General features: G+C 33.6%; 1 pseudogene; it reads left to right on the top strand.

Moving 5' to 3' along the window:
- Window positions 1-1729: 1729 nt before the first annotated feature.
- On the top strand, window positions 1730-9229 carry LOC114717109 (fimbrin-5-like; annotated as a pseudogene).
- The last annotated feature ends 2109 nt before the right edge of the window (window positions 9230-11338 follow it).

The following is an 11338-nucleotide window of genomic DNA, read 5'->3' as shown; positions in this document are numbered from 1 at the left end:
TAATATTTATTCTTCATTCTATCTCAATAAAGCGTTCACATGCCAAAAATGAGAAAGAGATGGATCAAAAGATGCTCATGAAGAAATTAATTTCAGTTTATATTAATTAGCTTAGCTGGTTGACAAAATACAGAAGCAAGGACTTTTCGTGAAATCACGAGTATCTAACAAATAGTTGATACTATATCCATTCTTAATATAATATTCAGTTTGATTTTTAATTTAATCTCAAATATAAAACCTCAATTATTTTATTTCTCATATTTAACACTTTTTTAAAGTAGTCTTTGTAATAATTGCACATATTAAAAATTCCATAGAATGCTAGTACTCTAATACAAATAATTAGGAAGGGCATTCTAAGAAAAATAGCACCTATTTATTACAAATAACTAACTTAACAAACTTTTTTAATTTACTCAAATTACTCAATTAGCTTTTACATTAAAGATCAGAGGTAGTGTAAGAGTTAGTTTGACTTTTAATTTGGTTTTAAATATAAAATCAAATCTATTTTGTCTCTTATATTTATTCATATTTTCTAAAACAGTCATTGTAATAGTTATACATGCTAAATATTTCATCAAATAATAGTTCTAGCTAATACATATAATTGGCAAGGGTATTTTAGAGAAGACAAGATTTATTTGTTACAAATAACTAATTTAACATACTTCTTTAATCTACTTAAATTAGTCAATTAGTTTTTATAAATTTTAAAAATTTTATTATTATTGGTTCCCACGTAGAAAAAAGAATAAAAAAACTATATAAAATAGGGATTCTTTTTGAGAATATGTTTATAATACAAATAAGAACACATGTAATATATATCCATGCAAGGGAGTCAAGTGCTATTCGTGTTTAGCAATTTTATTTCATTGTACATTATTTATGTTTCATTATTATAAAGTAGATAAATTTAGAGTATATTAATATGATATGATATATAGTTTGCACCATATTGACATATTTTTAGTGAAAATTAAAATTAAAATGAAAAGAGAATCGGTCATCTATATAATTAATATAAAAATCTTAAGTAGCCTCAAAATTATTTTTGAGTGGCAGTGCAAATTATTTTTTAAATTTATTGCTTTAGTTTCTTTATCATTCTAATTTAGTGCTCTATCTCCGCTGGGGGCATTCTTAAAAAGATAAAATTATTTTTTAATATAATTACAGTTAGTTTAACTTTCAATTCTATCTTAAATATAATCTCAATCTATTTTGTCTATCATATTTATCTATTTTTTAAGGTAATTCTTGTAGTAATAGTAGTTTTGGTTAATTTTAATTAGCAAGGGTGTTTATTATAAATAACTAATTTAACTGATTTTTTTAATTTACTCAAATTAATCAACTACCTATTATATCAAGTAACTGAGCTGGTATTAAATGTTTGTCGTAAAAATGACTTGTATTCGATAATAGAAAATGTTTCTAAAATGTGATTTATTACAGGAGTAGCAGAGAAAGAAGAAAGAATCAATAAATGGAAAACAAATTGAACGAGGGAGGTTCAGTCAGGTTTCAACTGCCAAATGCGTATAAATAATAATATTAGCATGAGACCGTCAGACCACGCAAAAGCTTGTAGCGCCAAAAAGCTTTCCCTCCTTCTTCGCGGATCCTACCGTCATACATATTTTTCTCTCGACCCCATTTTGATTTTCAGACATCACACCCAAACTCTCCCTCCCCTCTCGCTCTCGCTTTCTCTCCTTCTTCCATCTCTTCTCGCAACTCCAAACTTCTTGCAACCATAATGATGACACATTTTTACGTTTTTCCCTTAAGGTTCTGAGTGTATCAGGTACCTCTTCTTCATTCCCCATCTGGGTTTTATTTTCTTCTTCCATGTTTCGTGCCTGTGGCCCGCGTGATTCTTCTGTTGGGTTGGTTAAAGCAAGCATTTTGCATGCACGTTCAATTTTAGTTTTCGTTTCCTTCATGCGTCGGAGTCTGTCTTCGTTATGTTGTTTTGTGATATATTGTCATGATTTGCTGAGACTGCGTCGGAATTTTTATAAACTTATGATGTGTTATGGGCAGTGTTCTTCGAGGCGTTTGATTATTTGCACCCAAACCGCGTTCAAAATGTCTAGTTATGTTGGAGTCCTTGTTTCTGATCAAGAGCTTCAGAGCCAGTTCACCCAAGTGGAGCTTCGAACCTTGAAATCTAAAGTAGGTTGTTCATGTTGTAATTACGTATCGTCATTGCTTTATAGACATCAGTGATTTGTTTCCTTGAAGAAACCAATACTGTGGCAACCTGTCCGTGTTGGACTGATGCCTGAAATGAGTTATCTTCTTTACAGTTTTTATCGGTGAAGACTGAATTGGGGCGAGTTACCGTGGGAGATTTGCCGTCCCTTTTAAAGAAACTTAAGGTTTTTAATGAATTATTCGATGAGGACGAGATTAAGGCCAGCTTGCGCGAGTCGTATCAGGACATGAATGAAGAAATTGATTTTGAGTCCTTCCTTCGGGTTAGTTCAGTAATGCTGAGGTCTTATGTTTACTTTCTAAGATGTTGATGCGTTTGTTCCATTGTTCTTGCAGCAACAACCTATATGTCGCTTTTCTTGAAGAACTAAAGAAAAAGCCGACTGCCAAAAGGAAAAAAAAAACTGCCATTTGATGTATAAATGGCCATAGCTTATATGTACTTAACGTAGCATTGCATTTTTATTTATGTCCGTCTATGCTTGTATATGTAGCTTATTTTGTAAATATAAGTGCTTTTTTTATGCATTACATTTACATTGGGCCAGGCATCTAAATGAATCAAATTGACTGGCAGGCACATTTAAATTTGCAAACCCGAGCAGTGGCAAAAACTGGTGGTTCAAAAGGCTCTTCATTTCTGAAGGCAACAACTACGACTGTTCATCATGCTATCAATGAATCAGAGAAAGCTTCCTATGTTTCTCATATTAACAACTATTTGAAGGATGATAAATTTTTGAAGCAGTTTCTTCCTATAGATCCATCAACAAACGCCTTGTTTGACCTTGTAAAAGATGGGGTCCTTCTCTGGTATATGTGCAGGATCCAACCAGTTGATTTTGATATATCCACACACACACGCACACGTTATTTTGTTAAGATGTTTAGTTTTAAGACAATGTTTATGTAATTATGCTGTTATTATTTTTCTGTTTCCTGCAGCAAGCTTATCAATGTTGCTGTTCCCGGGACTATAGATGAGAGAGCAATTAACACAAAACAGGTTCTTAATCCATGGGAGAGGAATGAAAATCATACCCTTTGCCTGAATTCTGCAAAGGCTATTGGGTGCACAGTGGTTAATATAGGCACACAAGATTTAATTGAAGGAAGAGTAAGTTTAATCTTATTTTTGCATCATACATGTCTCTTTCCTTTTGTTTGTAGTTTGACTCCAACACTCTTTTTTTCCCTTTTATTTTGTTAATTGGTTACCTTGCAGCCGCATCTGTTGCTGGGCTTGATTTCACAAATAATCAAGGTAGATGAAACTTAGTCTTAGGTTATGTACCATGGATTAAGAAACTGGCACCATTGTCAGTGGGTAGACTTAAAGTTTATAATGCTTACACAGTCTTTTTTCTTTGTCCTGCAATATGATGGCAATATCAGCTTCAACTCTTAGCTGATGTCAATCTGAAGAAAACTCCTCAACTTGTGGAACTAGTGGAAGACAGCAAGGTCATAGATTGGTTTAATTGTTCCAGTTGATTTTTAATTTAGGAGCTTAGTGGTTATATATATATATATATCATAAATTACAATGGTCATAAATAGTTTATTTTATTATAAAAATGTTGGCAGGAAGTGGAGGAGCTTATGAATTTAGCACCTGAAAAGGTTTTATTGAAATGGATGAATTTCCACTTGAAGAAAGCGGGATATAAGAAACAGGTTACAAATTTCTCGTCTGACTTAAAGGTAAGAGAAACCTAACCATTTACATCTGACTACTCTTTCAGAACTAATCACTTCTAGCTAGAAACTAATCTGAATTGGATAACTTTTCAAGCTGATGTCAGTTATTTGTGTTATACATACTTTTTTTTAGAAAATGCTTGCAGTTAGGAGAGAACCTGATCTTGAGAGGAGTCTGTCTAACTTGTATGGAAGATAATAGTGAGAAACCTGTGGGGCCTTGGGCCTCAGAGTTCTTAGATGCTTAATTCAATCCTTCAACTGAGTAAAATGGTAAATAGATGGATTGTGTACCTCTGCGAGAGGAAGGATGACGGGAACTGGGCACATAGCATGAGGCGTTCATGAGCATTCCCTTTGTGACCCTGCCTCCTTTCTATGTGGCTTCCTTTGTGTTGGTGTTGGGAGTGAAATGTGAATGGGGTTATCACCTTATTGATAATTTTCATCCCAGAGCTGTGGGTTGTCTGTTTTGAATTTGCCTCTGATGGGACCCACTGGATATTCACTTCTTTTTATTACATTGGTCAGCCGTTATTGATAATGGGTTGACAATTAAAATGCTTAAGAAACATTGTTTTCTCGGCCATATCCACTGTCCAGTAAATTAAAGGAAAAAATTCATTATGTAATTGCTAACCATACAGACTGCTGCTTCATGATGTGGATAGTCTTTGCCATATGTAACAGATGGTTATATGCTTAGCTAGAATATGGTTTTATCATGAAAACAATTACTACAGCTGATGATGTCTTTGGTCTTCAGGATGGAGAGGCATATGCTTACTTGCTTAATACTCTTGCTCCAGAACATTCTGGCCCTTCTGTCTTGGCTGCACAAGATCCGACAGAAAGAGCAAACATGATTCTTGAGCAGGCAGAGAAATTGGATTGCAAGAGATACCTTACTTCTAAGGACATTGTGGAGGGGTCAGCAAACCTTAATCTTGCTTGCATCGTTGCTGAGATATTCCAGCATAGGTATGGTTAATATTAGGATGTTGCAAATGTGCCAGTTATTTCATTCCATGTTAGTGCTGTAGGGATATTCCTGGTTATCTTCCCAACCCTGGCTATTTTCCGCATTTTCATTTAGGCCTTGGGGAAAGTATTGGTGCTTTTATTTTTATGGGAAATAACGCAATCATATTAGGTTTTGTATTTCACTGTTCAATGAGTTGAGTTAACCTTTCTCACATGTTCTGTTAAGTGAGATTCAAGATTTCTTTACGTAAATTAAAATCTCTCGGATACTTCTGCAGGAATGGTCTTACAGACAAAGTTGACAGTGATAAAATGTCCTTTGCTGAGATGATGACAGATGATGCAGAGACATCTCGTGAAGAAAGATGCTTCAGAATGTGGATAAACAGTCTTGGAATTTCTACTCATGTCAATAATGTTTTTGAGGATGTCAGAAATGGGTAAACTTTCCTTTCTTCGGCTTCTTTTTTTTTTCCTTCCCCGTTTTCCTTTTCATATTTATTTCACTTTTTATTTTTCTTTCCATTTTTGGCTTTTCCTGCTCAACTAGTGGCTATTGTTTACATTATATGCAGATGGGTTCTATTAGAAGTACTTGATAAGGTTTCACCTACATCTGTCAATTGGAAGCAGGCAACTAAGCCTCCTATAAAGATGCCATTTCGAAAAGTTGAAAACTGCAACCAAGTAATAGAAATTGGGAAAAACCCTAAACTTTTCTTTAGTGAATGTTGCTGGGAATGATATTGTACAAGGCAATAAAAAGCTCATAATAGGTCAGTTTGGGTCTTCCCTTTGAGTATTGTAATTTTTTCTTTGTTATGTGTGGCAAAGTTGATATATACTTGTATGACCTGTGCCTTCTCTTGGAATGTGCTTGAAATCTATTTTATTTTTCTTAATAGGGTACTTGGTAAAGGAAGCACTGCTTTATACAAAAAGTAACTGAAGTCATAAAAGATGTCTTTTATAGATATTTTTGGATTCCAAGATTTAGGTCCCTTTGCTGTTTGCTCCTTAGGACGATTTCCTCATGTCACTTTGGACTCCCCCACGTTTTTGGTTTGGCAAACTGCCATTTATCTCCAAATAAACGGAGTTCCAGCATGCCCACCAAAACTACATAAAACGTATCCGAGTGGAAGTTTCAATTCCCCTCCCGAACTAGAAATGAAAATATAAAAGAAAAGGAAAATAAAATAAAAATCTTCCCAAATTTGATTATCCTTTTCCCTTAATCATGTGTAAGTATGCTAAGACAGCTATCTTTACTTCGGAAAATCATAAATATATTTTGAAATATATGTTTAAGTAGTCTTCAAAAAATTGAGGTCCGCACCCGTATTCACTTATAGACCGTATTACTATCTTGGACTTTCGGGTTATTCTCCTAAAATTTTAAACCGAATAATTCCAGCATTTTATTCATGTTTTTATTCATGTTTTCTTTGGGTTCTTAGATAACCTTTTTATGCATCCCGATATACTGAACTAGGATCTTCAAAAAGGATATCATCATTAAACATATAATCTGCAGTGCTGTGAAGTAGGGAGAGAAGGCTTTTATGGATTTTGAATGAGGTTGCCTTGTCATCTTTTGCTTTTGGCGGACTGCATGTATTGATGCTGTCTTAGCATATATCACTAATGAGAATGAATTAATTATTGATAAGACATTGTTGGCAATGAATATGATTACTGTTTCCTTACCGCAGAGATTTGATTTAATTAGCAAAAGCTGTCTTATTTTAGGCTGAAGAGAGTCTTACTTAACTTGCCCATTTTTGTTTTAAATTGCTTGATTGCAACTTGTATTTACTTCTGTTTTTATGATGGGGTGGGGGATTATACTATTAGTTCACCATTATTTTGTGTAATTTGTCAGAGAAACTCATTTCTATATGTTCATCCTCTCACAGCATATTTGTGGCAGTTGATGAGGTATAATATGCTTCAACTTCTGAAAAACTTGAGATCACACTCCCAAGGCAAACATCACGGTAAAGAAATTACAGATGCTGATATATTAAACTGGGCAAACAATAAAGTAAAGAGTGCTGGAAGAAATTCCCAAATGGAGAGTTTCAAGGTAATTAATTATATGACACCTAGTTATCAATCTCCCAGCACCATCTGTTTTCATTTTTTCTACTCTCCTATTAGAAAACTTACAAGCCCCAGCCCTCGTTTAATGCTGCAGCAAAGCTAATATAATTGGATGCTTTTCTGTATACCACCTTGGAATATAGATTCTAAAAAATTAGCTCATTATCCAATACGCTCAATTTTAGATTTGTTGAGGTTGGTAGCTGATTAATCTCAAAGTTTGTATGCTTTGCATTTCAAGTGGGGAATAATAGGCTCCGAGAAACGACTTTAGATATTCACCTCATTAACTATGACCATTGGGTGGCTGCATGAAAATTGCTGACTATCGAAACTTGTTTTATGTGTGACCTTTTGTGCCTACCTCCATTGTTATTTTGAGCATACATTCATCTTATTCATGACTCATGAGTTTTAAACATCCATCATCATTACTGAATTACTAGTGAAAGAAATGACAAGGATAATATCTATCATAATCCGTGTCACCATTACAAAAATCTTGCTACTGCGATAATTTTTTTAATATTCCGATGTGATTAAATAAAATGCTTGCAATCCTAAAAGTACTTTCAAACTTAGGAAGAAAGAAAATACTGTTCGCCATTTATTTTAAGAGGCACAATGTACTGGCTGAATCTTTCAAGCATATGTCAAGCTTTCTTAACATGGGAGAATCTGCTTATCAGTGCCTGTTTTTGCTGGACTAATCATTGAGGCGCAGCACTAACTGTAATGTGGGACTAAAACATTGGTTTTGATATTTATATAATATATATATTTTTAATCTCTTTATTTTCCATCAGGACAAGAATCTTTCCAGTGGGACCTTTTTCCTTGAACTTCTGAGTGCAGTGGAGCCAAGGGTTGTCAACTGGAGTCTTGTAACCAAGGGGAGACAGGTATGTTGTCATTTGGACAGGTTGATGCTAGTTAGATTTGAGCTTACGCCTCTTTAATTTTTCATAAAGCATTATGTTGGAATTGAAAGATTTCTTATTATTTTGTTATGTGGATGGCAGATGAGGACAAGAAATCAAATGCAACATATATAATCAGTGTTGCTCGAAAACTTGGGTGTTCTATTTTTCTGTTACCTGAGGACATAATGGAGGTATGTTCGATAATTTAAGTTGAATTGTTGGCCAACAAAAACAAATTAAGTTGAACTTAATTGTCAAATGCAGAGTATTATAAAGAAAACAAGTTTTTCCTGCATATGTCTAATATGATGATTGACCTACTTGTGGCTTGTTTTCGATATTAATTCATGAGAATCAAATTAGATTAAGTTTTTGAAATGCAGGAGTTGGAACCCTATGTTACAACTTTAAATAATTCATTATCTGGAAATAATAATTATATTGTGTCCACTTCTAAGTTCTAAAAGTGTAATTCTGTCGATAGCGTATCGTGCGAACCCTATTTGATTGCAAGTTACAGTTTGCCCTGCCATGGAGCCCAAAATCAGTTTCCCCCTGACGGTTTTAAAGTGTCGTTCAACATTATGGTTTGTTTAACTGACGGCTAACCACCTGTAGCATTTTACAACCAGATTTTGATGAAAAATAATTGCCTGAGTGTTAAAAGGAACATTTTAATGTTAAATTCTCTTCCCTTAAGTGTTGCTTTTCTTCTGGAGTTATTGTGGTAATCAAGTGGACGTTTTGAATTTGAAAATATCAACTCAATCCTCGTAGTAGCCTTGAAAGACCATGAAACCATTTGCAGCATAACTAAAACCTTTTGCAATATAAATATTCATCATTCTAGTTATAAAATAGATACTTCTATAGGGGGGAAAAAGAAAAGACAAGACTAGAAGAGTAAGGCGTATACTCTCTTCTCTGACATAAAGGCAAAGACAAAACAGATACTTATTGATGATTTGATGTGACTCAGGAAAGCTTCATTGGATTATTGTAAGAAATATATATAGTATAAGCTTGTGGCTTGGCTGTAGCTTATTTTGCTGCTTTGACAGGTTAACTCAAAGATGATTCTTACTTTGACTGCAAGCATCATGTACTGGAGCCTCCAGAGATCAGAAGATGAACATCCTAGAGCTTCAGAAGAGGCTGAAAGCGGACCTGATGTGGCTGATGATGTATCCAAGTTAGAAATTGATGCTTCAGAGAATAAGAGCTCTCCAGAAGGAGACAATGAGAATGAAAAGACAGCCTCTTAATTGTTGAAGCCAAAGGCACCCAATGGAATTACAGGGATGAGAAAGAGGAAGGTGCCAACTATTTGTCCTTTGGCTTTCAGGGCAAAAGAAATGGTTTAATTTTTGGGTCCTGTGGCAAGTCACAGAAGAAAGAAGGGTGCATTGTAAATTTCCCTTCTTTAATTTAGAGTTTTTGGTTCTTAGGGATATTCTTTAAATAAATTAAGCGCAATTCCTTGGAATAAAAAAAAATGCAGAGGAAACACAATATTCCAATATTCGTCAAATGGGGAAGATTCTTCATGCCACGGAGACTGGCCATGCTATGAGGCCGTTTTTGGTTTTTCACAGGCGACGTATCTTTCCCTTGAAACGATGTAATATTTATTGTGTTTTTAAAAATTTTGAAAGCATTTTGCATTTTTTTCAAAATAGACATATCATGATTTTTTTTATTTTTTAAATTTTATTTATAATTTGTATGCTTTCATTTTGAGCACCAAACTAATCCTAATTTTGGTACACAAATTTATTTATGTATAACTACAGTAGAGCTGGGAATCAGGGCCGGCCCGGCCCTCCAGGGCTGGCCCTTCAGGGCTGGCGGGCTTAAAAGGGCGGCCCTCCGGCTGAGATTTTAAAAATGCCCCAATTTGCTAAGCCCGGCCCTTAAGCTACAGGGCCAGGGTCAGCTCGCGGGCTTTTGGCCCGTTTAAGAAAAATACTATTTTTTTATATTTTATCATATTTTTTTATAAAAATATAAAAATAAGCCAATGAAATTATTAATAAAAGACATAAATATGAAAAAATAAGTCACAAATATAAATATTATCATATATAAATATTCATCAATATCTAAGAACATCTAAACATTCATTAACAAGATAACAACATCTAAAATTTTATCTATAATGCAATTGTGCAATAAATAAACACTATCATTAATCTTTTGAAACTTCATCATCACTTAATTAATTAATTTTTTCTTCATAAGTATACTTTTCTTTCGTAACAAAAATATCAAGTTTTTCTTCTTTATAAGATTTTTATTTTTAAATTTGCAATCTAACTATTATTTTACTTAATGTGAGAAATATTGTTGTTGAAACTCATGAATTTCTAATTCAAATTATAGAATCATAAGTTATATAAGTATAAAAATATTCTATATCAAATATATATAATATATAGTTAAAAAATATCAACACATATAATATAAATCAAATCATTATTAAGTCTAAATTAACCCATTTTTTAAAAATTTAATTGGATAAATTATTGTCTAAAACTAAATTTAATTTTAAAATAATAATAATAACTAAATATTTGAAATATTATTAACAATGTAAAAAATTAATAACATTAATATTATATAAAAAATTTAAAAATAAAAAAATTATAAAAGGGCTTAAAAGGGCCGGCCCGCGGCCCTCCAGGGCCGGCCCTTTTAAGCCCGTGGCCCTCCAGGGCTTATTTCTCATTTTAAGAAAAAAATATCAAGCCCGACCCTCATAATTTCAGGGTCTAAAAGGGCCGGCCCGACGGGCCCGGCCCGTTTTCCCAGCTACTACAGCCACTCATGAATTCTGGAGTCCTCTAGCCCATATTTCATTTCACATGCAAATCAATATGTCAATAAAATTTTGGATATTTACAAGCTTATTTTTAAAGTCATTAGACGATTTTTTCCATACATGACATAGACATTATTCTTAGTTTATAAATAGAATAATTTATTATAAATTTTAATATGTTCCTGTAAGTGTCGAACTGTAGGGTACTTAATATTACATAATTAACACCCAAAGTTAATTGTTTAATGTAGCTACCCATTTTTTGTTTTTGCCAATAATGCAGCTAACCATAGTTGCGGACAGCACAATGACTGTTTTAAAAACAAAATGGAAGTTATGTCGATAACAAATAAATTGGTAGTCACTCATTCTGTTATGATATTAACTCTTAATACCAATTCTTATTAATTTTAAAAAATTGCAATACCATCCCTGTACTTCACCACACCGTATCCAATTTCCAGGATCCTCAGGACAATTCCAACTAAGAAAAAGAAACCCAAAACATACTGCAATCTCTGCGCAGTTAATATCTCTACAATCCTTACCTCTATTGAGTAATACGCCGCTCACT

The sequence above is a fragment of the Neltuma alba genome, unplaced genomic scaffold, assembly GCF_004799145.2.
Source record: "Neltuma alba isolate B1F8T4 unplaced genomic scaffold, ASM479914v2 tig00011709_pilon, whole genome shotgun sequence".
Taxonomy (NCBI): Eukaryota; Viridiplantae; Streptophyta; class Magnoliopsida; order Fabales; family Fabaceae; genus Neltuma; species Neltuma alba.
This window is presented reverse-complemented; position numbering and strand designations above follow the sequence as displayed.